This window comes from Cnephaeus nilssonii (assembly GCF_951640355.1).
Source record: "Cnephaeus nilssonii genome assembly, chromosome: 13".
NCBI lineage: Eukaryota > Metazoa > Chordata > Mammalia > Chiroptera > Vespertilionidae > Cnephaeus > Cnephaeus nilssonii.
Genome location: NC_137084.1, coordinates 63,650,556 through 63,657,650, shown reverse-complemented (window position 1 = coordinate 63,657,650; position 7,095 = coordinate 63,650,556).

The following is a 7,095-nucleotide window of genomic DNA, read 5'->3' as shown; positions in this document are numbered from 1 at the left end:
TATGCATTTTGCTATCTTTTAACATTTTCACACAGCAAATTTAAAAATTTACATTTACTATGAAGAATGAAAACTAAAAACACCACAAAGTGGGGATTTATGGATGTGAATATTCTTGGCAAGTTTCTCACAGCAGTGTTGTTCAACAGTGAATATAAGCATTTAGGTCAAATAACTATGGCATAATCAGTAACAACCATTTGTTGCAAACAAGGCTTTGATGAGCCTTCTACATTGCTTATTTATAATTCATTTTCACATGAAATTACATGTATTTCTGCAACTTATGTTTTTGTGAACTCATACTTGATTCCTAAGTTCTGCACAAAACCAAAGGAACTACTCATAGAGTCACAGGGATTGTTGACTGTTTTGCTCAGTAACCTGACTTAACCACAAGGAAACAAGGTTGAGATATTATTCTATGCTGCTATTGAATGGCTATGAAATTATGATAACTAAACTCATAGAGGCCTTTATTTTAATTATGCTCATCTATTAATTATTTAGTCTCTAATTTTAGACAGCTTTTGCAATTACCTAATAATTTACCCCTATGACTACGTAGACAGCTGAGAATCTTATACATATTTTACAAATTTTTAGTCTGCTATAATTTAAATATAAAAATGTTACAAGATGAGAACTGAAGCCAACATAATTCCCTGTCCCAGTGTTAATACTGAGATCAAGCTTAAATGTCTTAGCTCCTTCCCTCAGAAATATCCACTCCAGGGAGATAAGACTGAACCAATGGAACAGATTACTTGTCAAGACTGATAGCTTGCCCATCAAGAAGTCCTTTCTGCTGTGCTCACCAGTCCTAAGGCATTTCATTATCAATTGTTCCGAATCCTAATCAGTTCCCATCTTGCAAGGCATGTCTTATTATCCTCCTTATTCACCCATGGTGAGGCATTACTGAGACTTGGTCACAGTGAGGTAGGAAGTCTAATAAATGTAGCTATACCCAACCAATAGGCTTTTCTGGTGGTCTTTTGTGGAGCTCCCTATACCCTTGACCCAGTTTGAGAAATGTGAACATTTTTTACATTTTCTTTGTAAATGTTTTTTGAAATGATTTTGTTTGCACAGCTTGAGGTAAATTCCAGATATCATGCCACTTGACTCCTTAATGCTTCCGTGTATATTTTCTAAGAACCAGGACAGTCTTTGATATAACCACAACACATTTTTCAAAATCAGGAAATTCCACATTATAAAACAGTATGATTGAATGTACACTCCCTATTATATATCTGCCTAAAGCAAATTTAAACCCGTATCAGTATTATAGACATGTATCAGATCTGTGCAAATAGAAGGGTCTGAGTTTTTATCCTAGTCATGATCTAACAAGTGAGCCTGCTGTTGTGTGTGTATATACCTTTATTCTGTATATATAAACATATACTATACATTTATGTGGTGTATACACTGAGTGGCCAGATTATTATGATCTCTGAACGCATAATAATCTGGCCACTCAGTGTGTGTGTGTGTGTGTGTATGAATTCATGCACCGGGCCTCATATATATATATATATTCATGTGTATATGAATTCATGCATGGGTGGGGTCTGGCCAGCAGCCTGGCCAGGGGGAGAGGATATGGGTGTTTGGCCAGCCTGCCTGCTGGTCGAAATCCTGGTCGAGGGGACAATTTGCATATTAGCCTTTTATTATATAGGATAGTGGTCGACAAACTCATTAGTCAACAGAGCCAAATATCAACAGTACAACAATTGAAATTTCTTTGGAGAGCCAAATTTTTTAAACTTAAACTTCTTCTAACGCCACTTCTTCAAAATAGACTCGCCCAGGCTGTGGTATTTTGTGGAAGAGCCACACTCAAGGGGCCAAAAAGCCACATGTGGCTTGCGAGCCACAGTTTGCCAACCACGGATATAGTATATACACTGAGTGGCCAGATTATTATGCATTCAGATATCATAATAATCTGGCCACTCAGTGTATATGTATATACAAACACACACACACACACACACACACACACACACACACACGGACACATGTGCGTGCCTCTGTGTGTGAAGTCCCTGCCTCTGAGTCAGACAAAGACATTTCATTACTCATTGCCAAATCAGCAGCTAGAGCAGCAGCTTACTTCAGTTCCCCAAGCCCCAATCTGTGCAGCGTAACATGGAGCAGGACAGATTGTCCCTGCACTTGCAATGAGATTCATTACTGGAGAGTGACCCTGAAATTAGGAAATCTTTAGCTGCATTCCCCTCCAAAGAGAGAGAAGCTTTATCATGTGGAGTCTGTTGGAAGAAGAGAGGCCTGTATCTTCACTTCCAAAGTTAGTGAAAGCCTAAATTAGTTGAGTTGTTTGCTGGCAGGGCAGTGGGGAGTGGGGGGCGGGGTGCTTTAAAAAGTGAATATATCACATCTCTTTCTAGATATTTCCAAATGAATGCCTTACCTTTGAGAAAACTATTAATAAAAATAGTGGAGACTTCAGAGTTTTTTATATCCAAGGAATGCAGAAATGGCAATGTTGGAAAAGAGTCTAGGAGGCTTGTTTTGATAAGGCATTTTTCTGGAACAGTGCTGTTTTTACTTAGATTGTGAAGCCTTACAGTTTGATAAAATTTACGGATGAGATGCCTTCTCCTTCTACCTTGTACCAACCAGCCTTGAATAAGAGAAAACTAAAGGCTTATTTTAAATTTGAGTGAGAGGAATTATTAATCAACTTCAAAATTTATAGGTCTGGATAACAAATACAGCAGCAAATTATTTTAATCAACTTTTACAGTTTTCTAAACATTGCTATAAATCAGCTAAAATAAATAATGTGGCAGTTTATTATTATTAAATTTCATTTTTAAACATCTCAGTTGAAAAAAATGGTTTCAAATATAAATAACAAGTTGATCTAAACTATAACTCCTTGAATAAACTCAGTATTGATTCCTCATAGCTGTAAAATATTTTAGTTAATATATAAAAATATTTCTTTCATTAAGTAAAATACTATCACTTCTCATATTTTTTCTATCTTTATGTAAAATATTTTTGTTAGAAGGAAACCAAAATAATCAAAATTTAATTGGGATGTATTTTGAGAATGTTGATTCAAAGAATGTTTCAATAAAGTTAGAATAGACTTTTGGGAAATGAGAGAAGATCCAGAGGTGAGAGGTTATCAAATATAAAGAGTTTAAAAGAAGAAACCAATAAAAGAAAGATATTGAGATCTTTTATAGCGGATCAGAAAATACAGAGACTTGATGCCTTTGAAATAAACAAACCAGGAAAAAACAACTGGAGGTTTAGAAGCAAGCTGAATTTCTGCCTGAGCAGTGCCTTAGGAGGCCAGAGGCAGGTGAGCTCAATGAATAGGAAGGATTTACTTGGCTTAGTAATCTAGACAGAGAAAGTATCTAAGGAAATAAAAATGCATAGGGAGTGCTAATAATAAATTAGAAGGTTGGGTAGGGACTGTGTGTGTGTGTGTGTGTGTGGTGGGTAGGTATGTGTGGGAGTATGGCGGTGCAAGTGTGTGGCTTGCATGGCAGTTTCCTAGGGTCATCATAACACATTACCATAAATAGTGTCTTAAAAGAGAAGAAATGTATTGTCTCTCGGTTTCTAAGTCTATAAGTACAAAAGTAAGATGTTAACAGGCCTACGCTCTCTCTGAAACCTGTTGGGAGAATCTCCCTTGGCTCCTTATTGGTCCTGGTACTTTGCCTGCAGTCCTCAGCGGTCCTTGGCTCATGTGTTCAGAATTTTGATCTATGCCCTGGTGGTTACAAGGCATTCTCCCCTCATCTGTCCTCAACTCTTCCTCTCTGCTTAAAGGACATCAGTCAGATGGGTTTAAGCAACCACCCTATTCCAGTATGACCTTATCTTAGTCATTTATATCTTCAACAACCCTATTTCTTTTTTTTTCCCTTTTAATAGACTTTTATTTGATTTCAGAGAGGAAAGGAGAGGGGGGAGAGATAGAAGCATCAATGATGAGAGAGAAACATCGCTGCCTCCTGCATGCCCCCCAGGGGGATCTAGCCAATTCCCTACAACCCAGGCATGTGCTCTGACTGGTAATCGAACCACGACCTCCTAGTTCATGGGTTGGCACTCAACCACTGAACCACACCTGCTGGACAACAACCCTATTTCTAAATAACATCACATTCTGAGGTTCTATGGTTTAGGGATTTACCATATCTTTTTTGGAGACAAAATTGAACCCATAATATGTGGGAAAGTAATATCCATTGATGAGAGGTTCCATCTTCAGTTGCCACTGTCAAAGTAAGCTCGTGAGAATGTCTTTATATTAGTAATAAGATACATGGATTTGGTAAGTATGTAGCAATTATCATTTTAAAAATGAGCTAACATTTTCTGATATTTTTGTCCTATGAAATACCTCAAAAAATACTGATATACAAAAATATTCAATGCAGCATTGTATGTGGTAACAAAAAATAAATATACAACATTAAGTAAAATTACAAAATACATTATAGTATCACAAAAGTTTTTCATAAAGACAATTTTTATGGTTTAATGTTAAGGGAAAAGAAAGAGAAAAGTTATATATACAACACAATCCTAGAGTTAAAGCTCAAACAATGAATGGAAGGATACTTTTTTCATACTTTCTTCTCTTTATTAATTTTCATTAAAAAGTCTAAAGTGTTAATAAAGGGAAATCCTAATATATAAAAACCCTGGGTCCATCACATCCACAGTGACTGGGAGGCTCAACCAACTGGAAGTCAGTCCTGCAGTCAGCACTGCATTGCTGTGGCGACCCAGCACTGACTGCTACAGTTGCAGGCATGGTGACCCAGCACTGACTGCTAAAGGGGCTGCGAATCAGGCCCAGAGAGAGTCCTGAAGAGAGAAGCAGTGTCTGAACTGTAGCCTCTGTTGCAGCTGTTGATCAGCACTTGCCTCTCACATTCTTTCCAGGCCTGGTCAGCAGCTGAGCCTCCATTTCTCTCCAGTCCTCCACCAGGGCTGCTGATCAGCCCTGCATTTCTGATCAGGCCCCGTTGATAGGCCCAGAAATGCTGACTGGCATAGAAACCGACCAATCAGAACCAAATCTGGGTCAACTGTGAGGAGCTAATGGCTGCCTAGGAGGCGGAGCTTTTGATGCTGACTGGCATAGAAACCAACCACTCAGAACCAAATTGGCTGGCAGAGGAAGGCAGTTGGGAGCCATCAGGCTTGCAGGGGAGGGCAGTTGGGGACAATCAGGCCATCAGGGGAGGTTAGTTGGGGGTGAGATCAGGCTGGGAGGGGAGGACAGTTGGGGGCAATCAGGCCAGCAGGGGAGCAGTTAGGTGTTAATCAGGCTGGCATAGGAGTGGTTAGGGGGTGATCAGGCTGGCAGGCAGGTGCGCGGTTAGGAGCCAGCAGTCCTGGATTGTGAGGGGGATGTCCCACAGGAATCGGGCCTAAACCGGCAGTCGGACATCCCCCAAGGTGCAGGCTGGGCTGAGGTTCCCCCCACCACCCCCCAGTGCACAAGTTTCATGCACTCTAGTATAGAATAAATCTTTATTGATTAATATAGTTTCTTTATTTTGGTTTAGTCAGTAAATTCATTGACTAAACCTTACCCATGTAGGGTTTTAAAACTTTAGGTTAAATCTGGATATTGCAGGTCATTTTTTCTTACACCTCTGATGAGGACTTGTCACTTACCACAGAACAAAGAGCCAATTATAATAAACTATGCTTGAACTGGGTGAAAGGATTTGTTTAATAACTAATCACCTGGGACATACATGACGTCCGAATTATGGCTAAATGTGTCTGGATATAGTCTTCACCAAATGAAGGAGAAAAACAAGGAATTGTGCTTCCTTTTACAAAACATATATATGCACATCCTGGCTAGTGCCATTCAGTGGTTAGAGCATCAGCTGTGCATGGAAGGGTTGTGGGTTCATTTCCTGGTCAAGAGCATGTACTTGAGTTGAAGGTGCAATGTGTCTCTCTCACATCTCTCTCTCTCTCTTCCTTCCTTCCTTCCTTCCTTCTTTCTTTCTTTCCTTCCTTCCTTCCTTCCTTCCTTCCTTCCTTCCTTCCTTCCTTCCTTCCTTCCTCCCTCCCTCCCTCCCTCCCTCCCTCCCTCCCTCCCTCCCTTCCTTCTTTCCTTCCTTCCTTCCTTCCTTCCTTCCTTCCTTCCTTCCTTCCTTCCTTCCTTCCTTCCTTCCTTCCTTCCACTTTCTCTAAAAATCAATGGAAAAAATATCCTTGGGTGAGGATTAACAAAATATATACATATGATCTATGGTTCTATCAGTCAAACTACCACATGGCATATAATGTATGATATTGCCAGGACTGGATATTTCCTACATTGTTTCCACCCTTAATCAGAACATAGCCACATGTTTCTAGCTTGATGCAAGAGGATTTTGTGAAATTCAGTTTAGTGGAATGCCTAAAAGAATGAGAGCTGGATGTTGATAAGCATTCTCTACATCACAGCAATTGCTGAATATGTTGTTATTCGTTTCTTAGCCAAACTCACCTGAAAGTCAAACTACTTTTTCACAAGCATGGTCTCCGCAGCCCCCACACTGTAGCTACTGTAGTTTTCTATTCCTAGACACCATTCAGTGATGTCTAATTTCTGAAGCATTCTGAAATCACATGTGCCAATATTTTATTTGCCTGATCTATAAAACTGCTGAGGGAACTATTATATTACTTCATGAGGTGACACAAGAAAGCCACTTCACTGGAAAAGTGTTTGTACAAGTAAATTTCAACTACTACCCAGACTCTGTACCTAGTATTTTCAATTATCACATTAACTCCTTTACTATAGTGAGCAACTATTTAAAAGTCAAGCATACTTTGCCACTTAAATATCTCTTCTCACCCATTTCTATTCTGTTTACTTGATCACAGTAAAAGCCAATCATGTTTGTACAATTTGATGCTGACACTCTGGCCCCAGCAGACTGGTCCAAGGTTGATCACTTGAACAAAAATGGGTTAATAATTGTCTGTCCACTAGGAATTTGAAATTGAAGTAAGGAAAGTTTAGCCTAAGTTCAAATATATTTGTGAATTTAGAAAATTTACAAT